We start from the raw sequence: 26,815 nt of genomic DNA, 5'->3' as shown, positions 1-26,815 counted from the left end.
TTTATGGATAGACCATCTTAATACCTACACCATTTCTTAAATGATTGTAACCTGTTCTCTGTGGGCTGTGAATAAAGTCACTCACTCAAGTCAAATAGCTTTGACCACAGCAGGAAGTCTATATTCAAAAATCGTGCCTACAATTCATTTTATGGTATAGCAGAACTGTCAACTCTTAATTTAGCTACGATGGAGGTAAAATCCTTTGGTGATGTGGGGGTCTTTGAAGTACAGCCTTATTACAATGAAATCCAATGTCTAAAAATTGTTCATATTTTGGGCTTGTACCACAGTAAGAGCAAAGATTTTAAACTCTACTAAATACAAAACAAACAAGCAAAAAGATTTTATATATTTATGTTCATTTAAGAAAATACTTGTAGCGATGTATTATTTTGAAATATACAGTTAATATGTTTGGAGTTATTTAAAATTTATATTGAGAAAAATATATTTTCACTATTACTGTAGACGAGCATCTACATAAGAATGTTAAATTGATTGTTGTTTTATATCATACAACTTTTATAATACTTATTTTTATTTCTATAATATTTTATAAATTTTAAGGAATATGACAAAAAGATATTGTAGGTATTGAAGGGGGTCTCTGGGAGGAGTTGGGGTACAAAAGCGAAACAAGAATGTGATTTAATTCTATTTACTTAAAATATGTTTTTAAATGTTAACAAATTCAGATAAATTGAAATCATGTAACTTTTCTCATCATAATGCAATAAAAGTTAAAAAAAAGAAAATTTGTTATTAAATCACTATCACAAATTGGACTGTCTAGAATTCAGGAAATGTAGAGTGCAAGTTGGAGACAAGAGAACTCAGATTGGTTGAGGAAAACTGTACCAGTGTTGCCTGGATAAGATGTGGTTGCAGAAACCTGGCTGTGAACTGACCTGAGAAATTTCCATGCAAAGCCCATCAGTTGGATGGAGCTGCATTGGGCAAATGGGCTTCCCAGCATTAGACCAGAGAAGACAATTTCTGTAGCCACATTGGATGTTTTGATGAGATTTGCCCTCTACAAGTGTGTAAGGATGATAAGCTGCTATTTGACTGGAAGCTGGGTTAAGAAATTATATAATATGACAATGATTTTACAATAACAAAACAACAACAAAACTCAACTAGGCTTACTTATTATAAGTTTTATCTCTTTCAAAAGGAGTCAGCATAAAAAGAAAAATGTCAAGACACAAAAGGAAATGAAAAAAGACAGCAACATTAAAACTCCAAAAGGTAGAAATGTAAGCTACTTGGAAATGAAGCTTATTTACTTATTGTTTGTTTGGTTGGTTTGGTTTCAGAATTGGAGATCAAACTTGGTGTGTGTGGTCTTGTGACTGCAAAAGCACATTACAGCTCAGCCACATCTGATCCCCAGAGAGTTTATTTTTGATATGTCTGAATGAAACTAATAATCATTATTGAACACGTATGAGGAACTTTGGGCCACATGAAGTACATGAATAAATTATATGAGAAGTCAAGAACAAATTTAAGGGCTATAATATGAATGTGTGACCTGAAAGGAATTGGTTTTTAAATGTGCTTTATACACAGAAGGAAATGACTCCCTTTTCCACCAACATAAAAACAAAGCAAATGTGTATGTGCATGTGTGTTTGTGTTGTGATGTGAAGGCTTTCAGCTCACAGTTGTGTTAAAAATGCTGATAAAAGACATAGCCTCTGCCTGCCAAGACATTCCAACCTATGGAAGGAGACCAACAGATGAAGCAAATGTTTTTGATGAGGGACAAATTGATACATATTGAGTAGTAAGAAGAAAAATCATCTTTACAATAGTGGCTACAATTTGAGCCATGATGATAATACTGGCCAAGAGAAGAACTTGCTCTTACCTGATGTTTATGGAAGCCTGGTAGGTCAAATCTAGAATTACCAGAGAAATGTTAAGAGATTTAGAAAGTGCTAAAAGGATCTGAAGAAGAGAGGAAGGGAAAAGTCACCCGAGAAATACAAATGCGGAAAAAATTGAGGTCTTAAGCGAAAAGGCATATTTCAAACTGATTTGAGTTGCTCCCATCCAGCCCATATGCTAAAGTCTCATTTCTTATTCATATTTGGAAGGAAAGACTTAATTTCTCTTTTTGAATTAATTTTTAATTAGCATAAGGTCTTTAAAGGGATAGTAAAATTAGAACAAGGCCTAAAATTGGGTCCTAATCCAACAAGGCTAGGGTCCTTATCAGAACAGGGACAGAGAGAACAGGATGGATAGACAGAGCATTTTGGATACAGACAGCAGAAAATAGTCATGTGGAGCTGATAAAGCAGGGAGGACTCAGGAAAATGAGTGCCTTCACTGTGCTGACTTTGCTGTGGACTTGAGAATCTCCAGAAGAGAAAAAAGGAAGTTTTCATCCTCATTTTCTCAAATCCATGAAACTTTGTTATTATAACCTTAGGAAATTAATGTACCTAACTGGCTGTATTAGTATAAAACACTGGTTTTAGTTTTTCTAATGCAAGCATCATCTAATCTAAATATACTCTAATATATAAAAATCTAATATAAATATATACATATATATCTAATATATGTATTTTCTAATATAATATATAGTTATATATTATATATCATTATTATATTTACTATTACCATCTTTATAAATTCTGCTTGTATCATAATATAGTGGTAATATGTCTGGGAGCATGGAAAAGAAAGTTCATAGAACACAAAGCAGAGATGTTAGGTTTATGCAAAGAGTGCTTAAAGGAAAATGGAGTAGGAAATCATTATATAAAGTAATGTTAGATGGGCTCAGAATGATAAGATTCTACATATGTTTCACTCATATGTAGAATCTAGAAAAGAAAGAAGTAGGCAAGAGAGAGGATTAGAAAGGGGAGAATTAGAAAACACGCAGGGGATGGCTGGGCATGACGTAGATCATTTAATAAAAGGTCTTGGAAGGTTCATATGGTCAAAGTTGCCCTTATTAACTAGGTAACTACTTCAAGGTCAACATTGGCTAGTGAGATAGTGTTTAAAAAATAAGTTAATAAAAAAGGAACTGGGCGTTGGGGAATAGATCTGGAGGCAAATATGATCCAAAAGCTATTATATGTAGGTATAACTATATATAGCAGTGAAGGTCACTATTGTATACAATTTTGTATGTTGTTTATTAGTGAAGATAGTTCATTAATAACGTATATTAAACGTTAACAAAACCATCATAAAGTTTTGGGAAAAGGGCATGTCGTAGTTCGGGTTTTATTGCTGGGAAGAGGCACCATGACCAAAGGAACTCTTATAAAGGACAACATTTAACTGGGGCTGCCTTAGTTTCAGAGGTTCAGTCCCTTATCATCATGGTGAGAAGCATGGCAGCATGCAAGCATGGTGCTGAAGATGGAGCTGAGAACTCTACATACTGCTCTGCAGGCAGCAGAAGGAAACTGTCCTAGCAGGCCTAGCTTGAGCATATGACACCTCAAAGCCTGCCTCCAGAGTGATATACCTCCTTCAATAAGGCCACACCTACTTTGACAAAGACACAGTTCCTAATAATCCATTTCCTATGACCTCCCCCCATTGAAACCCATGAGTCTATGGGGGCCATTCTTATTTAAACCACCATAGGATAGGAAAGGAATTAGAGAAATCCAATTGTTGTTGACCAGGCAGACGTTTGCTTGACTAAGTCTGAGCTCTGAATCTATAGAGGGTTCATGGTAGCAAATGGAAAGCTTGAGAATTAACTGGGGGTAATTTCAGTTTCACTACCTGTAGAGTAGAAGCAACCTCTGAACCCTTGGCATGCTACTGTACCTGTGTTATCAGAACAGCTGGCACATAGGCAGGGAGGAGCCACTGACTTAAGTAATTTCTAATTACACAAAGAGTTAACGTCCAAGTTAAAGAAAATCTAATATTAAAAATAGTAACCGTTCAAAATAAAGAACTTTCATAGAAATTTCTCTAGTGGTATCAGAGTGACTGATAACTACTGACAAGCTGAAAATGTATAAAATATCACAAATGATAAAGGAAAAGCAAGCAAAAACCTCAATAAGACACCACTCACAGATATGATTGTGGCTACTTCTGCTATTTATAAAAAGAAAAGAAAATGTTTTTTAAGAATATGACAAGCTGAAACTATTACTATAGATTTAATATAATAGAGCTACTATAGAAAATAATATAAATCATCAAAATTTAAAATAGAATTACCATATGATCCAGCAATCCCATTTCCAGATGCATACTCAAAATGAATTGAAAGCATAGTTTCAAAAAGATGATTGTACATTCATGTTCTTGGGAGTATTACCTACAGTAGTTAAAGTGTGGAGGTAACTCAAGTGTTTATGAACAGGTGATGGCATAAGCAAATTATGATACCTAAACAAAATAATAATAATCTTCATTAAAGCAGAAGGGAATTTTGATATATGCTACAGGAATTAACTCATCACAGAAAGAAACAGCATATCAGTACCTCTTATATTAACTATTTCGGGTTCTCATTGAGGCAGACATAGTACAATAGTTCCTAGGTGCTAGAGTTATACAGAAGGAAGAAAGTGAAGTTGCTACTTAAGTGATAATGCACTTATCTTTCAGAGCATAAAAGGCTTATGGAGATGAGCAGTGGTGATGATTATATAACACATGGATACAAGTAACTAGACAATTAAAATGGTATAAATTGAAACAATGTTTTAGGCACTTTACCATAGTAAGAAATAAGACTGGAAAAACTTCTCCCCTTCTAATCTTACTTACCAAACAGCCTCCAAGGTACTTTGCAAATCATTGATAAAGATTTCAAGTACCTTCCAATTCACAAAACTGGGGTTGAATTATTTTCATTAAGAAAGAAGAAACTGTGCTCTCAACTGTCCTCTCTTCTTTCCCTCTCTTTCTCCCTGTCCTCTTCCCCCACCCTTCTCTCTTCCCCACCCTCTCTCTGTCTCTCTCTGTCTCTGTCTCTGTCTCTCTCTTCCTCTCCCTCTCCCTTTCCCTCTCTCTCCATGTTTCTGCCTAGCCTCTTCCCTTCTTTTCCTCTCATTTCTCTTTCTTTCCTTCTCTGACCACTTTATTTCTCTGCCTTTACTCTTCCCCACACTTGGGTCCCCACATATCAGAACCTTCCCAGGTCCTGAAGAAGAAGAAATAATTTAGCAGTCTAGGAAAACTAGGAGATTTTTGGATTATCCAACAATCTAAAATGAGATATTTACTCAATGTTGAGATTCTGTGAGGTGATGATAAATGTTGTGCCTAGTAGGCAAGCAAGAATTCAGTCAAGTTCCAACATGTCTCCTTACTGCTGCATAGCCCTTTTAATTGTTTTGCCTTCGTTCCAACGTCAAAAAAAATATTGACTATCTTTGTTAACTATGTCATCGACTTCACAGAGCTGATACTATTAGGAATGAGAAAGTGTATGTGAAAATTGCTTTGAAGAGCACATGATGATTTTCCAGCTCTAGCTATTTTGTTTTTCTTGTCTATTATCACTATTATGATCATCATCGTGGCCATGAAATTGCTTACAGAAAAAAAAGTGGTGCTATTTTAACCAACAGCTGCAAAGGGTTTCTTGGTGAATATTTATATTGTGGGTTGTTAAGATAGTGTTTTATTTCTAAGTCATTGTACTTACAAACAGGCAATATAAAACTCATTTTTTTTGTTTGTTTGCTTATTTGATGAGACAGTGTATTTTCTGTAGCCTAGGCTAGTGTCATTTTTGCTGTCTTCCTGTCTCAACCTTCCAATGATAGCATCAGCATAGATCATCAAAGCAGGCTTAGAATGCTTTTGAAGCAATTTTTTTTATTAAGTGTAGGAAATAAATAGAACATGAAAAAGAAAAAAAATAATACTGTTAGTTCCACTGACTAAAGCAAATTTATTACTGAGGTCTATTTTATTTTGAAGATATTTTTAACCCCTGAATAGTTTTGGTATAACTTCACACTGTGTTTATACCATACTATACTTTTAAAGTACTGTTTAGTTTTTAATAAAAGTATTTTTGATATTGATAATTAACTCTGAATAATATATCACATTATATAATTTATGCTGTTCCTTATTTCAAAATATTCCTATATTTTGTTCCTTATATATATATATCAATTAAGCATTAATCTTGAATTCAAATGTTGATAAGAAATGACATAATCAATATGCTTATTTTGAATAATTCTAGATTATTATATTAGTCATTGGATTCGCTTTAGCATTTTCAAGATTAAAATCCTACAACTTTTTTTGTACCAGAATCTCTTTTATACAAAAATACTTCACAAATTTAGACTTTTATATGAGCTGCTTATCATTTATGACAACTTTCTTTGTAAGATAATAATTATTGTGCATATTTTTACTATGCATATAATTAACTTTTTATAATATTATTTGATTTCAACAATGCAGTAAGTTCATTAAAATTCAGGGAGTTTTGTCACTAATCTAACATGACTGACTTTTCAGAACTTTAAAATAATTAGTTAGAATAATACCTGCCAAATATGCTCAGAATGCAATCTATTTGTACTTTGGAAAGGTGCAGTATATAAATGTTTTGTATCTTCTTAGTTCCTTATAAGGAATAATCTTTGAATTCTAAGAACTGTAACTGTAATAAGTTAAAACACCACTGGCTAGATCAATTTTAAACATTCATAATGACTTTTAAAATCTATTTACTCATTTCTGAAATATAAACATCTCCAAATTTTATTTTTCATAAAATATATACAGAAAGAGGTTATTTATTATCATAATCAGAATGTATTTTATCTTCGCATGCCCCACTAATGTCTGGCAAAATCTATAAAAAGCCAAAAAGCAAACCAAAAGGACAAATATTTGTACCTTTTACACCTGGGGAGATAGAAGGGTGGATCCTTATCTCTGAAATCTCATAACACTTTAAGAAACTCGAGTTTAGTGTTTGCTTTTGATAGGATTTTGATCTCACCCAGAGAAAAACTATTTCTGCATATTAGCCAATGTGCCATTAAGTGTTTTTTCTTAGTTCAATTTTTACATATAACAAGAATATTATTTTAAGTAACTGGCTACATCTAGGTAGGGTATTTTTACTGATGCCAAAACAAAACCTAAAGAAAGCTAATGAAAAAAAGAACACATTTCCAAGACACCCCTGTGGGGTCAATTATCACCTATAAATATTTATATCAGCTGTCTTATAATGCCAAGTTAATCTATCTAACACTTTTGTTTTTGCAAATCAGTTCCTTGACAAGAATTTCTTGACAGATTTTAAGTACAATATATTTGTTAACTATTTTAAATCCATCACCAACAGATTTTCTCTCCTATTGGTATGTCTGTGTACTATGACCAAAAATTTATCAAATATTATAAAATTTTGTGCTTATTATTATTCTGATGCAATATTATTTCCCATTATGCATACAACTTCACTATTGGACATATTTTCCATCAACTATCTTGCAGTTTATTCTAAGTCATATTGCATTCAATGTCATGTTTTTCATATATAAGTTACTCAGTTCAGTTACTGAAATGCACTTGTCCCATTTAAGGAATAAGAACAGGAAGACTGTCAAATTGATTGGGAGACAGAATTACAACTAGGAACTCAGTTTAGCACACTAATATGGCAATACCATGCCTGGAGATGCCATAGTACTATCCTCTGACAGACTTAAAGGATCATAAGTACGTATATATACTACCGTAACTCTGGAGGTGTAAGCTTGTAAGTGGGAAAGTCGGACTTTGGAAAGACTTTCTCAACATTTTTACTGTCTCATGGGCTTAAAGCCAGGCAGCTCTCCTTTATTCTCCATAAACTTTCAGGCTGTGTGTTATTGGCCAGGTTTCCAAAGAAACCCAACATTCATGACTGTAATTGTATAGGAAAGCATAGCTCCAGGAAGATGGTCAGGTTAATGGATTACTCAATTAGTAGTTTATAGTATTTTTCTCTCCAAAGATCACACACAATTGAACAATCATTACAGTGCAGACACTAATTTTGGATAATATTGGCAACCTTTATAGGCAGAAGCATCTGTAGAAATATGTAGAACTCAACAGGCAGTGGTGGCGCACGCCTCTAACCCCAGCACTTGGGAGGCAGAGGTAGGAGGATTTCTGAGTGCAAGGCCAGCCTGGTCTACAGAGTGAGTTCCAGGACAGCCAGAGCTACACAGAGAAACCCTGTCTCGAAAAACAACAAACAAACAAACAAACAAATATACATAGAACTCATTGTTCCCAATAGTATCTTGCCTTATCCATGAAGACAAATGAATTAACATATCTCTTTTTCAAAGTTTTTATGCATGTTCTGAGTATGTTGCTGTCCTCAAGTACTCTTACCACTCATGGGGTCGAAACAGGAGAATCATAAGTCATCGGGCAACCTGAGCTACATAGTGATACTCTGTCTCAAACAAAATAAAAAATAATGTGGTTTAGTAAAAGAATAATTGAGTCTGTAAACTTTAGTGTTTTAGACAATCCATAAGTATCCCATATAACATCTTATTTAGTCTTCTTAAGAATGAGTAATAAATAAATTGAATCAACATAATATATCTGTATGCTATAATATGCTTTACTTTAAATTATGATTATGTTTTATGTGTTGTCAATAAACTAAATGCTAGAGATTGCTAGACTTACAAAATAAGTGCTAAGTTGTATGTCATGAGACTTATAGTTTAGTGGTAAAAGTAAAAACTAAACTAATTATAGAAATAAATACCTACTATCTACAATTACAATGTGATTGATGTGAGAACCATTTTACTCATAGAACCACACTTTTAATCCAGAGGACAGATAATTTTGTGAGTTAAATAATATGAATCAGAATTTATACCTTCTTTAATTGAACTTCATAAAGTCAATTGATCTTAGTCAAGGATACAAATATAAAATAAGAAATATGCCTATTCTGATCACTTTTGTATTACAAATCATTCAGATCAGTAGGAAATGAGTGATAAATGTTTACTCATATGAGCATTGAGCATTGTGCCTTTGCTCTTATCCTATGGGGATCATTTTAAAGAAACAATAGTCAATAGCAACTAATAAGCTGACCATAAATTTTCTTTCTATGTAAACTCTAAATAAACAAAATTGATAACTTTTACTCAAACTAACTATATATCTTTATATGTTCTTAGTCTTATAAAATAAGGCACAGAAGAAGGGAGTGGCTATCTAGAACTGTTTTCTGAGGAGACAAGAATGTTAAAAAGGGCCAGCACTTAGAGATCAGGAATGGCCATGTCAACAAGAATATAGATAGCTTGAGACATAGAGAAGGAAGTACATGTAATTAAAATTAAAAGATGAAGTCATATGGAGCATATGTAAGCAGAGTTCAGAATTTGGATACAATTTTTAAAGTTATGGGAAAATACTGGCATGTCCTAAGTCAGGAACTGAGCTGACTTACACTGTTTTTAGATTCAAGAGGGCATGTCAAATGGATTTAGGAGTTGAGATAATCAGAAATAATATTTTGTTTTTCTGTATAATAAGCCAGTAGATCTAGAGGAAAATATACATTTCATCTGACACCATGTAAAATATGGCATGATGCAGCATAAAAAATAATAAAAAGATAAAAAAAAAATCATGGCAAACTCAGTGTGCTGTCCCCACACAATATACTTATATGGGGACAAGAGTGGAAGTGAGAGATGGAAATGAAATCATAAATCCTAGGTTTCCCTCAGATTTATCCACTGTTCAGGGTCTCTTACTTAGCTGTCTACAATGTAATGTTGATAAAGAATAACTGAAATCATGTAAAGTGAGTGAAATACCAAATAAGAGGAGCTGTAGAGCTAGGCTTTTAAGATTCATTTCCACTCATATGGGAAGAGATGCTAGTTTTATTTCCAAAAGAGGAAATTTATTCCATCTTTGTTTGGCGTCTCTTGTTTTCACCAAATCTAAATGGATGATTTGGGTTTATTTTGGATTTAGTAAATTGATATTGAGTAACATTTGCTTTACATAATTAAAGCAGGCAAAAGACATTCTTAAGGGAAGGATCATCCTCAAAAGGAACCATAACTGGAAGTCCCCTCGGCCTACACATTAGCTTCTCTTTGCTTCCCATCAATGAGGAAGGTAACACTGTTATTGCCCAGGTTTTCACACCATGATCTAACAAAGGGTGATTTTAAAAAGGTGCATTCTCTCTTTCTTAGGTGCCACATTGATCCCAAACACTGCAAAGATAAGTTATTAAGTGATTATAGAGAAGATGTTTTCTGTAAGAGTAGCTACATTAAGAAAGCTTTTGTTGGTCCTTGTGTTACACTGCTTTCTACCTGAAAGTATAAATAAGTTCCTTTCTAAGGAATCTAAGGCCTATCTTCTCATCCCAAATCTAAGTTGCTGTTGTCAGAAAAGATTTTAGGTGCCTGGCTTGCTTGTTCCTCTTTGCAGTATGTTCCATGTCTCCATAAAAAGATGTCATAATAATATAGATATATAAAGATAAATTGATGTTTTGGACATAAACATGGAAAGACATGCAAGACAAATGCAGAAATCTGTTATTTTCAAGCAAAGAGTATACCACATCTTATCTAGGTCCTTTTACTCTACAAGAAAGATGCTCCAGGTTACCTTACATATGAAATTAAGACATGGGCTTGAAAGACAAGGGAGTGAAAGAAAAATAAACTATGTAAGTTCATAGAAATGTATATAAGTGACAGGTCCAATCTCCCAGTGTGGGGAGAAACAGGAAAGAAAAGAGCCAGTGGGTATCAAACTCACAAAGCATGTTCTTATTCACCAATACCAGATTATCCCAGTGAACTCAAGCCAAATATCCATGACAGTAATTAGCTCTAGTACTTTGACAGATCATTATGAGCACATTAGCAGGGCATTAGTGAGAATTACCCATTTTTCACACATCGATTAGATGCCATGGTTGGATCATTACTCTATTGGTACCTAATAGCAGTATTCTAACTAGCATGTTGTTGTTTTTTTTTTTTTTCCTTCAGATGAGCTCTGTACCTGCTAACCTAATACAAAACCACATAAAGTGATTTTGTTAAACTAAATAAGGTACAAACACATTTCACATCTCCAGGAAGAAATTCATTAATCAAGGAAGAGAATCACTTGGCTCATCTCTGCTCCACAATGTACACTAATCTAGTGTCTTTCTCTGCCTGTGGGAGCATGCCCAGTAGTCTATTGGATGAAAAAAAAGTCACAACTGTAATCTTGCAGATGATTTTTCAGCTCCTTCCTCTTCTTCTCTTATCTCACAAACCAACTCAGGATGAAGTCATTTTTCCCATTTTTGCTATTATTCTGAGAAATAATATTATTAGTCTTACATTTTATCCTTGTCAGTCTCCAATCCCTTGGCTCGATTTCTTTGTAAAATAGAGTCATCTAAAGAATTCCAAAGGCAAATGGCAAAGGCATAGAGTACTGCCTGCACCCAACCCAGCCGACACAGACATTTTAGGCACAGCACTGGGGAATCTACTTGTTTAAGGTTGCAGGTGAGTCTGATGCCTAATGAGGTTGGTAATAATGCATTCTTGAATATGTATTTCAGGCTCATTAACATATAACAGTGAGGTGTTGTACAAGGAATGGAGAAGTTAACCCTGCAGTTGGATTATGCTCAATATTGAAGACAGATTGTGTATTGTTTTTACTACATGTGAACAATCTAAAAATCCTAAGCAGAAAAAAGGTAACTGAGGGGGAGCTTTGTGATTTTTTTTAAATTTCCTTTTCTAACATATTCTCACCTGTCCACCCACATGGAAAACACAAGTGCTTTTGAGCCATGTATTTTAGAAGGTATGATTCTTTGATACTGTTTTTTTGAGTGATATGAGTTTTATATTTTCTTAATCGAATGAAGTCCAGAATAAAAACCCAAGGCTAAACTCCAGCCTTCCTTTTTTGCATGTTTATTTGCAAAAGGCATATGTCAAAATAGCACCGGCTAGTAGACATGAAATGAATTATTGAGGTGATTTTCACACTAGCAGGGGTGTGTGTAAGTCACGATCTAGCTCCTTGTATTGCCACAGAACACTTAAGGAGTGATGAAAAGACAAAAAGAATGACCCAGAAGGTATCATGAAAAATCTTGTTTACATAACCTTCCAGAGAACCTAAAATTGAAATGAGCAACACATATTTGGTCAAGATATCTCCTGTCTCATGTATTTCAACAGTCCTCATATGAAACAGTTGGCAAGATTCCTTTTCATTTTCTTCAAGTTTCCATGTGTTATTACATTATGAGGCACTCAATAGAAAACAGAGTGAGGTGTACCCTACTTGATGCCAGCAGGGGAAGGTGGAGCCTTGCATTCCAGGAATTTATTTATTTTTATCATTACCACTACTTGAGAACACTCATAAAAGAGCAAGAAATATAGTTAATGTTACTACATCAGAGCCAAATTGAATTTCACATCAAAGGAAGTTGCTGTATAGGGAACTTCCAGGCTATCCAGCTCCACAGAAGTACTCCCACTCTCTGTATACCTCTTAAATTGGAAATTTAAGGACTCATACAGGTTTCAGGCTATGTCTCTCATGATATTCAGAGACACTTGCAACTCTCCTTATATTTTATGATCTTCTTAATGTTGCTGTTTATTTTTAGTAAACAAAATATCTAGTTTCATTAGCGAATCTCGGTGGAGCAAGTATTTTTAAAATTAGTGAATGTTTTGGGTCCAGATTATTGTAATGTTTTTATATAAAAAAATAAGCAAAGGAGATTAGTTTTGGTGGTCTTCTAAATATCTGTAAGTTGTACATTTTGAAAATGTATAAAATTAGGCTATGAATAATTATATCATTGCTATTAATTAAAATATTACTACTACTGCTACTCTCTACCATTTTTCTACAACTTACTTTGGCCAGAGAGTAGGCTAGTGGCCTTACATCAGTTACATCAGTTATCTTACTGAAAGCACAAAGGGACTTGAGGAGGATTTTGCTGATCTCTATCTCATTTTATAGATGAGAAAGCCCACTATAACAGAGAGCCAAGATCACAAGGTAAGGAACCCTGTAGAGGCTGTAACCCAGTTAACTTTGAACCCTCCAAGCTTGTAGTAAAAAGTTAGTGCTAGTATCACAGTAGATATTGTGGCAGAGAGTGTAAGTTCATGAAATGTGGGTCGTAAGAGTAAGAGGAGGTATTCTGCTCTCTCTTCTAAGAAGGACTGAAGTATCCACACTTTGGTCTTCCTTCTTCTTGAGCTTCATGTGGTCTGTGAGTTGTATCTTGGGTATTCCAAACTTCTGGGCTAATATCCACATATCAGTGAGTGCATGCCATGTGTGGTTTATTTGTGATTGGGTTACCTAATTCAAGATGATATTCTCCAGATCCATCCATTTCCCTAAGAATTTCATAAATTTCATTGTTTTTAATAGCTGAGTAGTACTCCATTTTGTAGATGCACCACATTTTCTGTATCCATTCCTCTGTTGAGGGACATATGGGTTGTTTCCAGTTTCTGGCTATTATAAATAAGGCTGCTATGAACATAGTGGAGCATGTGTCCTTATTACATGTTGGAGCATCTTCTGGGTATATGCTCAGAAGTGGTATAGCTGGGTCCTCATTTTTCTGTCCAATTTTCTAAGGAACCGCCAAACTGATTTCCAGAGTGGTTATACCAGCTTGCAATCCTACCATCAGTGGATGAGTGTTCCTCTTTCTCCACATTCTCACCAGCATCTGCTGTGTTTTTTTTTTCTTTAATTAAATGTTTATTTACATTGCAAATTTTATCCCCTTGGAAAAGCCCCATCCCATCCCCCTCTCCCTACTCACTAGCCCACCACCCAGTTCCCTGTCCTGGCATTCCCCTACACTGGGGCTTCAAGCCTTCACGAGACCAAGGGCCTCTCCTCTCACTTATGTCCCACAGGGCCATCCTCTGCTACATATGAGGCTGGAGCCAAGGGTCCCTCTATGTGTACTCTGGTTGGTGGTTTAGAACCTGGGAGCTCTGGGGGTACTGGTTGGTTCATATTGTTGTTCCTCCTATGGAGCTTCAAACCACTTCAGCTCCTTAGGTTCTTTCTCTAGCTCCTCCATCAGGGAGTCCAAGGATGGCTGTGAGTATCCACTTCTGTATTAGTCAGGCACTGACAGAGCATCTCAGGAGACAGCTATTTCTCGTTCCTGTCAGTAAGCACTTGTTGGCATCCACAATAGTGTCTGGGTTTGGTAACTGTATATGGGATGGATCCCTAGGTGGGACAGTCACTGGATGGCCTTTCCTTCAGTTTCTGCCCCAAAGTTTGTCTTTTGTTCCTACCATGGGTATTTTGAACACCAAAAACTTTCAAAGAATCCATATGGAAACCTACCATTTTATAAGCTTCCTAAACTCTCTCTCTCTGTGTCTTTGTGTCTGCCTCTCTCTGTCTCTAGCTCTCTCTTTCACACACACATACACACACATATTCATAAAACAAAACAGCAAAAATTTATGAAAAATTCAAATATTATATTTGGGTATAGAACTAATTTTCCTGAACTATAGTTCTGACTTTAAAAGGTAAAAATATCTTTGCATCTTATTTTAAGCTATTATAAGTAGGTATTTCAAAATACCCACATCATATTGTCTATTAATCATTGCATGTTTCCAGAATATTTATATAGTAGAAATTATTCTTCTGTTTATTGCCCCTTTCCATACAGGATCCTCCATCAGCTAATATGAGCAGGAAAATATTAACCAAGGAAGGGGTGTTGAAATGTATCTTGAAGCCTGGCTAGAATTTGGACAGTTTGAGTTTGGAATTGTGTTGAAGGAGAGGGGAGACCCTAAGATCTATTTGCTCAAAGACATGGATGAAGACAGGAGAACTGGAGTTTGTTCAGGACAAAACACTTAAATGATCTATAGAATGGAGAAGGAAAACAGTTTAGAAAGGAAAGTTGTAATCACATGATGGATTACGTGAGTATCAGGCTAAAGAGTCTTGGTTTCCTTTGTAAGTTTGTTTAATCAATGGTTTCTAATAGCAAATATTGATATAAGTAACATTTGGCCCAGGACTGCAAAGAGGGCATGGTGGGCAGAATAGGTGGAGTGTATAATGCTGGAAGCAGTGACTAAAGGAATAGAAGAATATAAACAGGGAGTGACTAAATGTGGGTCACACTACTGATATGGAATCATTACAATCGGGAAGATAATTAGGTATTTAATTTCTAAGTTTAGGTAGAAAAAAATCCATAGTATACCTTATAAAGAAGTATTGAGAAAATGTTGGTTGCCAAAGCACTACAGAACTAGCTATGAAAGTTTATCTTACAATGTTTGTAGTCCATCATGAAAGAAAGTTAGGGCAGGAACTCAAGGCAGGGCAGAAATGTGGAAACAGAAACTAGAAATGATTAAGAAAAGTGGTTTACTCTCTTGCCTTTCATGTTGGCACATTTGGCCTTTTTTAACAACCCATTTCCATCTGCCCAAGCACGGCACCACCCACCATAGGTTGGACTTTCCAACACTAATAATTAATCAAGAAAATGCTTCACAAATTTGTCCATAAGCAATCTGATGGAGACATTTTCTCAGTAGAGCCAATCATTTCAGAGATGACCTCGGTGAGTGCCACATTGAAACAAATACCACCAAAACGAAAACAAAGCAAAACAGCATGGTAGATAATGACAGGGTAGAAAGTGATCTTTAGAGAAGGAATATAGTAGTAATATATGTGTAATAAGAAAGAATGCGAAATTAAGTAGGGAAAGACTGTGAACCATCTGGAGGAATATGGGGGGGGGGCGTGGGGAAACCAATGAGTAGGAACACAGCATAAAGAAACATTATAACAATGCCATGATGAAGCCCATTACTTTTATGCTACCTAACCCATAAAATAAAAAAAAAACCTTCTAATCTATTGTTGAACAGATCTTTTATCTTACTGAAATGTTGCAGCTTTCAGTTTAAACTTCTTCACCTCCCTGATCTACAACCGTACTATCCAATAGTAACTACCATTATGTTCATTGCTTCTTTATGATCAAAGTTTTAGACTTCATGTAGGAGTGAGTTTGTGCAGTAGACTATTATGGTTCACTAATTTTACTATTATTCTTCATTTTAGTTTATGGAGCTATAAAAGAATTTTGTTCTTTCTCTCTCTGTCTCTCTCTATCAATCTATCAATCTCTCTCTCTCTCTGTGAGTGTGTGTGTGTGTGTGTGCCCTTGTGTGAATGTTTATATACAATGGTTATACATTTGTATATGGAAATCAGAGGTGAACATGGGGTGCCATTCTCAGATACCATTCCAATATTTTATTTTTAATTATTATTTATTTATTCTCCTCTCATATACTACATTCTGACCACAGTTTCCCTTGTTCTATCCTCCCATTTCTTCCCCACCATCTGCCCTCCCCTATCCATTCCTTCTCCTTTTCTCTTCTGAAACAGGCAGGCCTCTTATGGATATCAACCAAACATGGCATGACAAGTTGCAGTAAGATTAAGGACCTTCCCTCGTATTAAGGTTGGGCAGGGCAATTCAGTATGAGAAAGAGAGTCCCAAAAGCAAGAAACAAAGTCAGAGACAGCTCCTGCTCCCACTGATAGGAATTCCATAAGAAGACCATGCTAACCAACTGTAAAATATTGACAGAAGGCCGAAGTCAGTCCAATGTAGGCTCTCCAGTTGGAGATTCAATCTCTAAGAGTTCCCATGAGCCCTGGTTAGTTGGTTCTATGGATTTTCTTGTGGTGTCTTTGACTCCTCTGGTTTCTCCAATCCTTTTTCCCCATTTTCCACAGAATTCCCTGATCTCCACCTAATGCAGGAGTCTGAATCTGTTTCCTTCAGTTTCTGAATGAAGACACTCTGATGACATTTGTGGTAGACACCAATCTATGGATATAGCAAAGTATCATTAGGAATTGATTTCATTGATTTTTTTCCAATCAAGTTTGGTTTGATACTAGGTCTCTGGGCTATCCAGCTTCTGTCATTTCAAGGTTTTAAATACGTGAGTATCTAAGTAAGAATAACATTGTTTTGTTTTGTTTTGGTGTGTTTTTCTGAGATGGGGTCTCTTACTAGGTTCTGGGATTTCTTGATTCAGTTAGGCTCACTAGCCAGCATACTCCAGGGACAAACCTATCTCCACTGCCTAGCACTAGGATTACAAGCATTCAAAAGTATGCCTGACTTTTTTTTTACATGGGTTCTGGGATTCAAATCAGGTTCTTAACTTTGCATGTCAAGCACTTTCCCAACAGATCCATCTCCTCCGATCACCCCAATTTTGTTCTTATTCATAGATGAATGAAAACGAGTTCTATATATAAAATACAAAAATTCCAACAAAGAAGAGGCTTTTGCTAATCCCTGTGGAAAATACGGAGAGCAAGGTTTTAAATATGTGAGCATCTAAATGAGAAGGTAAGCAACACTGGGATTTCCCAATGGAAATGCAAAAATAACACAGGAACAGAGACTGAATACTGACACATTTTGTATAAATATAAATATAGATATGGAAACAGATTCCGATTTGATGTGTCTGAGAAACTTATATACTTTCATAATTTCAAATGAAAATTGAAAGTAAAATCAGATATAAGAAAGACCCTCTAGTGGGTTGGTGTAAGGAGGGTAATCTGTAGGGACATGGGATATTATTGTAGACAAAGACGGAGTAGATGTGACAAAAGGACAATGGTACTGAAGCAAATACAGCAGTAACCCAGAGAGAAACACTGAAGCCAGCTGGGTAAGAAATTTGAATTCATTAAGAGGATGTATATATTATTGATGTATATATCTTAAGAGACCTTGTGGTTAATTCACCTGAAGATAAAGGTGAATAAAGAGGTACTGAGTATTTTCATTCGGCTCTGAACACTCAACTACCACAGCTTTGTCTGCTTGCCAAAGCCACACTGCTCTGCCATTGGCTGACTCTAACTAAAGGATTTTGTACTTTCATAAATCTTTCAAATGAAAATGTGCTATAAGACATACACACATATCATTGGAAGTCAGCAGAAAGCTCTGGAGGTAGATTGTGTAAAAAAATGTTTTTCTCTCTCTTCTAAAGTGGTGACTCAACTCATGGGAAGAATTTTAATTTTCATGTTCACTGTGTTATTTCTGTCTCTACTCCTGACTCTCCAATAAACAAAAAGGGGATTACAATATTTATAATCTGTGTTTGAAGGTGATATCAAAGTAAGCTGGAACAAGACAGCTATAGTTAGTGTTCCTTTTCAAGACATAGATTGGGACCACCGCTCTGCAAGTTCTGAGCATCAAAACACTGAAGTAAATCAAGAATAACTTTAGGAAGTACTGGCTGTTATAAAGTTTTTCTCTTTCTTTCTTTTTCTTTCTTTCTTTTTTCTTCTTTTTTTCCTTCCTTCCTTCTTTCTTTCTTTCTTTCTTTACTTCTATCTCCCCCTTCCTTTCTTCATTCTTCTCTTTGTTCCTTCCTTCTCTTCTTTCTCCTTTTTCTTCTCCTCCTCCTTCTTCTCCCTATTTCTCCTCTTTCTCCTCCTCCTCATTTTTTCTTACCCACATTTGTACTTGCTTTAAAAAGAGACTAGTCAACTGAGGATATGGTAGGATAAATTTATAAGGGACCAAGCCAGGGGAAAAGGAGGTACACCTGCAAATTTCTGGAAGAAAATTGCTAAACAAAAGCAAAAAAAAAAAAAAAAAAAAAAAAAAAAAACAGGAAAGAGACCCATGTTTATACTGCAGATGTTGCATGTGTTTTGGAAGGATATGAAAGAACTTTTTAGCAGTCAGACAGAATGCTGGGACTTCTCCCCTGACCTTGGTCCAAGACAGTCTGCTTTTAACTGGAGGCGAATGTAATCCATTCTATGAACAGATGGTATAGAGGAAAAAGTGCAAACATAGGCTCTCTAGTGGCTCTTCCCATTCTAGCCAAATTCCAGCTGTGGTACGATAGAGAAGACATGGTACAGATTCTAGTGAGTGTAAGAAAGTTGACTGGAGACCACAGAAGACACTGTCTACTAGGATGATGGGCTAATAAACATCTGGCCACAGTGTTGCTGGCTAGGCTGCTGCTGGATAAGTGAACACTTTTTTTTTTCACTTTTCTGTTATATCTCTTAAGTCTTCCAGCTTGCCTATCAATTCTCCTTATAAAACAGATTACTGTACATTGTCCATGTTGTACTTATCTTAATCCTAACAAAATGCTGTGGTAATTATGCATTTCTTGTTTCTTTCTTATAATGGACTACTTGAAAGCTAGGAACGATATTGCTAAATTTGGTCCCGTGAATTACTAATGCATGGCAAGATTACAGAAAAAGACTTAACAGGAGGAAATCCATTTCTGGACATAAATCAAGGGGGAAATACACATTTGAGTGCCTTTGAGCTGACCACTGGTAGCTAATGCCAGCTTTGAACTTAATATAAATATGTTTTCTGTGTTGGTATTCTCTAATGATGCCTCAGCATAGACCATGCTGTCAAAAAAAAAAAAAAAAACCTATTACTAATTATGAGGCATTTTAATAAAAATACTAATATTTTTGATATGTAGAAATTTCTCCACTTCCCAGGAGCTTAAATTTAATTGGATCAAAAACTCTAGGAAAAAATCAATTTGTTTCCTACATTAAATTGTTTTCAAATATACCTTTAGTTTACATGTTTCAACATTCACTGAAACTGAAAGGTTTGAAGATGTTATCCTTTTCAAATGCATCTCAATACAAAAAAATCTAGATGTCATAATCAAGTAAGGAGTGACACAAAAGTTTACAACCAAAGAAACCATTTGCTGTTAGAGACTGAAGATTTTAACACTGTAATGAAGTGTCACCATATTGCTTGTGTACAATCTGGGAGAGATCTCACACAGAAAGTAAAATGTGAGTTGAGCCATCAAGAATGGAACAAGACTGCCACTTTGTCAAAAAAAAAAAAAAAGAAAGAAATAAAGAAAGAAAGAGAAAAGAAGAGAAAGAGAGAGAGAGAGAGAGAGAGAGACATTTTAGAAAGTGATTAATATGCATGACAGCAAGTAAGTTAGACAAGAAAGTACCTCTGTAAATATGTGTGTGTGTGTGTGTGTGTGTGTGTGTGTGTGTGTGTGTATGCCGTAGGGAATGTACTCTTTCAAGTTCCATAGTCCACAGTCTGCTCATTTACTTTGCCTAAAGTTCGGACCTTTTGAAGAGGTTTGAATTTATATCACTCTCAGTCATATTGAGCCAAATTTTATATGAAGAACTTTTGCATGGTATGGACTAAGCACTAGTTTTTCAAGTATTATTCTTGATAAATCACTACGACATAGTTCATTATTTCTCTGGCTATAATATTGGAATGTCCAGGTCAAGATATCCTTTCTATTTATATTTGTGAGCTATTCAAGTGAGTCTGTAAGAGATAATGTTTTATTTATACAATGAATAGAAAGCCGAGATGAAACGGACTATTTCTAATTAGCTTTTGGTATATTGCAATGCTGGTGGCATTAAGAATAGATGAGATTAGACATATGTACATTTGTGTGAGGCTGTAAAGAAGGGAGGTTCTTACTTATCATTTGCATTTGTCTATACTTTCAGGAATGCATCCTGGTTTCCAACTGATTATATTGTAGCAGATAGAGTTGTGAATCTGGCCGTTTCTAGTGCTTAATACTTCATTCACGTATCTAAAGCACCTGCTATGCAAATGTCTTTGTTTTCTTTCCATATTTTCCTTTCTATTCTGAAAGTTTAACTTGACATGCATCAGGTCAAAGTAAAATCAAATAACAATGGAAACCTTGTTATTTTTGACAAACATCCAGTATCTATGTGTACCAGCAGTACTATGACTCTGAGCACAATTGCAAGTGAGAAGTCTTCCTTAGTCAAGGCAAAAAAAAAATAATGATTATTTTTATACCTGCACAAAACATTAGCCATGATTATAACAACCATGAATACCATCTATAGATAAGTCAGTAAAGCATCAAAATCTTGCCCTGTGGCCTCTGTTATTCTGATCCCAGGACATGAGGAATTCTGGGAATATATCTCTAGACCAAACAAAGCCCCAACTGGGGCTTTAATGGTAGCCTAAAATCTTACACTTGTACCCCAACTTCTGACACACAGCTACTTCTGCATAATGGGTGCCACCTAGTACCCCAACTCCAAAGACACAACTGCTTCCGCACAAGAGATGCTAGGCAGCTGTAATTTTGACTCATGAAAGCAGGAGTCAGAGCAGCCCCCTCATTATGTTCTCTTTCTTATTACCAGCAGTGGACAATTTTAGACAGAAAGAAAAAATTCACATTTGAGTTTTTTGTTTTTGTTAGTTTGTTTGTTTGTTTTGTTTTTGATTCTTGAAAACAAGTAACTTTTTGTTTTGGTAAGGGCTTTCTTCTTCCTAGTACCCCACACCAGCATCTCCTATATATTAAACTAATGTGTTTTTATTTGCTAAGCCATTATGAGACAACACAATCTCTCTGTAAGTTTTAATATGTAATCTTCCTGCCTCATTCCTTATTTATCCCTTGACCATTAGCTTTTATCAAAGCAATGTGTGCCAGCACATATTCACATTTACATTCACTAGCAATGACTTAGGAAAGTGACCTCAATCCACTTATTTCCAAATACTATTGAGAACTGGGTACCAGATTTCCACTAGGCAGGAAATGTCTTTCCTCTTCATAATCAGCAGTTCCCTTCCTTTCCATTATTTTTGCTACCTTCTTTTTTTCATATTTTCTTTCAGTGGCCACCATACATCAAATGCAGGGGCTTGTATATTTATTTCCTTTACCAAAAATAAAGCACAAACTTCAAAGAGGCATGAATGATCTTTCCTGTTTTAATAATTAAAGATGAATCCACCACAAAGCTCGCTCTGCCATCTCCAGTGCTTGTATTAGATCAGAAATGGCATTTGTAGTCCCGAAAGAAATATATCAGAGTAGTTCCCACCCTGAAAATGCATGGCACAGAGCCCAGCTCTTCCCTGGAACCAGCATGTTATGAAAGGGTCTATTTCAAAGTAAGTGTAGCAGGAATATGGGGAGTGAGGATTTGATAATGTTTGATAATTCACAATTTAACAGCCAAGGAACGAGGGCTTATTATTAAATGCAAATAAAACGAAATGAAGTCCGGCTGTCGGGGTGCAGATAGAAATTACACAAAGCCCATAAGCCACTCTAGAGATCTTAACTACTAGACAGAGCAGGGCTCTGGGAGCTGCCAGCAAGCACAAATCCCTTCTTTGAAGAGGCTTGCACCCTGCATTATCTCCAGAGAAAGACTCAGATTATACAGTCTGCTTGGAAAACCAAGGTATGCCTAGGAACAGGGCAAGTACAGCCACTCCATGGAAGAGGAACATGTTTTGATTTTTAAAGTATTTTCAAGCTCCTTAGTTTCTATTGTTGCTTTTCCTTCTGGAAGATGATTTTTACCATTCAAGGGAAAATGGCTTGTTTTCTTAGAGGGTTGACAGACAGACTGGCTAGAGCAAAGGGACATAGACTGCTTAACTAAATCAATAACATAGGCATGACTGTTTCAGAGTAGTCATAAGCATGAGCTTAAGAATATCATAATAACTTAGTGTTCAAAGTAGTTGCTACTTTTCTTTTACTTACTACTATTAGAAAACAGCAAAAACATTTGAAACATATTAAACTCACTATTTTATTTATTCATTAGGTTGCAAAGTACAATGGTCAACATGTCACAAAAAGCGATAAGACTGGGTTTACAAAGTTGTAGTCAGGTACTTAAAACTATGCCTCAAATGTATTTTTCACTAATTGAACAATTGCTAGAGACATCTTTCTTGCAATCAAATTCTTGTTTCTTCTGTGTGAGTCTGCCCTCAGTGGTCTAATGTGAAGATTCTGCATATACATCCCTAGAAAGATGAGAAGATCCTATCTGCATTTTAAGACATTTATGTTGTTATCATTCAACATCGTCTAAGCTCTGAGTTTCTCACTCCTTCAACACTACTCAAGTGTAATACATGCTTCAGGAAATGCCACTTCAAATCCTGTCTTCCTAGTGGGTTCTTCCTTCAGTGTACACCACTTTTTAGGAGGCATTGTGGTGTCTAATTTCCTAATCATTCATTTTGGCATTCACATACTTTGTAGAAATGACTATATTTGTTACTTTAACAAACATTTAACATTACTTCCTAAGACATTCCCTGTATCTATCATGTCTAGTGGACTGGCTTGTAGATTATACATTTTGGCAAATAAGAGAAAATGGAATGAAGACTTTGTAGGTCATGTAGGCCCTGGCATTCTGCTGAACCAACCCCAATCCTTGGTGTCTAAACTTTTTTTATCTACTGGTCTTCCTCTTGAGTCTAATCAGAATATCACACTTCTTATATCCAAAATACAGCAGTCAATCATTGTTTTTTATATCTGCTTATTGGTCTCCAGTACAGGAAGCCCTGTTACTGGGGTTACTCATGTCAACAAATCTAGCTTATCTTTCCACGATACTTCACACCACATCCTTAATAGGATAATTGAATTTTAATCATCAAAATAAATCTATAATATAATCATTTCCTTTAGTAATAGCTATGTAAACTGCTACCAGTTTTCCTAGGACACACTCACTGTGATATTCTTACAACACCCTCACCATTGTCTCCTTTCTTTCATTCTGTATCTTGTAGTCAATATTAAAAAGGTCCCAGGTGGTTCTTTGTAAACATGAAACATACATGTCATTGTCCTTTTCAAACATCATCAATTATTGTTTATTTCAGATTAGGTGTAAAGCCTTAGCAGGGTGTTATTCTTAACAGACCTATAAAGCTCTATCAACGTTATCCCATTCTGTCTTGGACCTTCTCTTTTCCTCCATCCACCACTCACTCCACTCTAACCATATGAGACATCCTCATGGTCTTTGAATTCTTCAGACAAGCTCTTTGGCTTTTCAATATTCATTTCCTATTTTTTTCAATCTGTATTTTATCTACAATGCATGCATTCTCTCTTCCTTCTTCCTTCCCTGGTCTGTACACACACACTTACACACAAACACATGCATACACACAACCACACACACACAAACACACACATATAAACACACAGACATACACACACACATACACACACAAACACACACAAACACACAGACACACACACAAACACACACACACACAAACACACACACACATACATTTACCTTTGATAACTTTCTTCCTCCTATGACTAATTGCTTGTTGTTCCCAGGGTTGTCTGTTTCTCAACAGTTGGATGTAAAATTGGGAACAAGAATTTACGCATGTCTTTCTTGCTAAAGCAATACCCATTGTTACACTATCACTGGGAATGAAATGGATGCACATCCACTGTTTTGATGATTGCCGAATGACAGGAAGTAAATGTATTCTTACTAACATTTTTAAGTGAGCACGATTGATGATTAATGCTAAAATTACATTTATCTTATATTTTTAGTAGTTGTATGTCTATCCCATGATTAGAGTGAGAGGATCCAGGCCAACTTTACTCACTACTCACTTACTTAACTTTTAAAAAAGTCTGAAATACTTTGCCTTGGGAACACATTTGTAAACTTGCTATGATTCTTGCCATACTTTATACACTGTTTTGAATTTTTTTCCTCAGGTTTACTTCTAAGCCAGAGCTGAGTATCTTCCACACAATTTTCTATATCCAGTACTATATATATATGTATATATATTTTAAATGAGACTGTTCTTCTAATGGAGAAAAACAAGGAAAGATTATTAAATTATAAATATAAAATATATAATAATGATTCAATGCAGCTTTATAGTGATATGTTATCTTGAACTCTATGGTCCCCCACATGTAACATAACTTAGTCCATACTACATATATATATATAATAAATATTCACTGAGGAATATATATTAAAATTCACATGTAAATGACGGAGTGAATTCCCTTTGTGGAAGAAATAAAGAAAGATCCTGTGAATGATTGTGTGTGACACAGATGGTCTCTCTTTTTGCTAAGTCCTAAGGCATTGGGGTGGCTAAACTTACTACCTGTCAAAAGACTTGTAATGTATTGTAACAAATTTTAACAAAGTGACTCATTATTTGATAAAGTTCCAAAACATGATGAAGTGTTTTTTCATTTCTTTGTGTGTGTGTGTGTGTCTGTCTGTCTGTCTGTCTGTCTGTCTGTCTGTCTCTCTCTCTCTCTCTCTCTGTGTGTGTGTGTGTGTGTGTGTGTGTCTGTCTGTCTGTCTGTCTCTCTCTCTCTCTCTCTCTCTCTCTCTCTCTCTGTGTGTGTGTGTATGTGTGTGTGTGTGTATGTGTGTGTGTGTAAAAGAGATGGTCAGACTATGTGGTAAATCCTTGGATTATATAGTCCTTAGATTATATGGAAGAGTCATGAATGGAATGAAAATGTTTGAAGAATTTTAAGACTCTCAGCTGAAAAGAAATGGAGTCCTGTGCCTGTAGCTAATCAATAGAGCACATATTTAATATGTGTGATCTTCTGAGTTAAATTCTAGCATAGAAAGGAACCCAGTAGAGCCATAGGAACACCAACCTAAGCACAAAACTTTCAACTCCAAATCTATACTATCTACATGAAATGTGGGGATAGAGGGTGGAACAGAGACTAAGGAAATGACCAAGCAACAACTGGTCCAACTAGAGACCCTTCCCATGGGCAAGCACCAATCTCTGACGCTGTTAATGATGCTATGTTGTGATTGCAGACAGGAGTCTAGCATGGCTCTCCTTGGAGAGGCTCCACCCAGCAGTTGAATAAGACTGATGTAGACACCTCCACAGCCAAATAGTGGATGGAGCTTGGGGACTCTTATGGAAGAAAAGGAGGAAGGATTGTGGGCCTAAAGGGAATAGGAACTCCATAGAAAGTCCAAGAGTCAACTAACATGGATCCTTGGGGCTCTCAGAGACTGAACCACAAACCAACATTCATGGGCTGGACCTAGGTTTACCAGCATATATGTAGCAGATGTACAGCTTGGTTTTCATGTGGGTCCTGAACAACTGGAGTGGGGGTTATCCCAAAAGCTATTGGTATATGTGGGATACATGTTTTTCTAGCTGGGCTGCCTTGTCAGTGGGAGAAGACGCACCTAGCCTTGAAGATTTGATGTGCCAGAGTATGGGAAAAGCCAGGGGGGGCCCAGTCACTCAGAAAGGGAGAGGGGAAGGGTTGTGGGATGTTATGGGAGGGGGCAAAAGGGAGTAAGTAGAGAGCAGGATGTAAAGTGAATAAATAAATAGAAGGAAGGAAAGAAGGAATGAAGGAAAGGCAAAAATTGATTAAAATCTTCAATTTAGAGGGTAACCAGGTTTTGACTAGCATGTCAGTACAAAGAATATATTACAGAGGGACAGTGCTTTAAGTGGGCAATGCTTCAGCTTAGCACTGGTAGGTGCTGAGGTTTGGTCCTTAAGCAGAAAGAAGTTCAAAGGCAGGTTTTGGTAAGAACACTATGCCCCAGTGTAGGGGAATGCCAGGGCAGGAAGTTGGGAGTGGGTGGGTGGGTCAGGGAGCACCCTCATAGAGGCAGGGGGAGAGAGGATGGGATAGGAGATTTAAAGAGGAAAGACCTGGAATGGGGATAACGTTTAAAATGCAAATAAAGAAAGCATCTAATAAAAGAAAAAAAAAGAACATTAAAAAAAATACTGTGTGGAGAGTCTGTCTTTCTTTTTTTTTTTTTTTTTTTT

The 26,815-nt window shown here is 35.9% G+C and overlaps 1 protein-coding gene and 1 long non-coding RNA gene across 6 annotated transcripts in view; one reads left to right on the top strand and one right to left on the bottom strand.

Moving 5' to 3' along the window:
- Nucleotides 1-11,735, top strand: part of LOC116085919 — a 14,951-nt gene extending 3,216 nt beyond the window's left edge. The window contains exon 3 of the long non-coding RNA XR_004116752.1: nt 11,615-11,735. This is a non-coding gene — a long non-coding RNA (uncharacterized LOC116085919). The remainder of the gene's footprint in view (nt 1-11,614) is intronic.
- Nucleotides 1-26,815, bottom strand: part of Lsamp (limbic system associated membrane protein) — a 2,132,018-nt gene that overhangs the window by 559,648 nt on the left and 1,545,555 nt on the right. The gene's annotated exons all lie outside the window — the stretch shown is intronic.

This window comes from Mastomys coucha, unplaced genomic scaffold (assembly GCF_008632895.1).
Source record: "Mastomys coucha isolate ucsf_1 unplaced genomic scaffold, UCSF_Mcou_1 pScaffold12, whole genome shotgun sequence".
In the NCBI taxonomy this organism is placed as follows: domain Eukaryota; kingdom Metazoa; phylum Chordata; class Mammalia; order Rodentia; family Muridae; genus Mastomys; species Mastomys coucha.
Note: the sequence above shows the minus strand (reverse complement) of the source record. Positions and strands in the feature narration are given on the sequence as shown.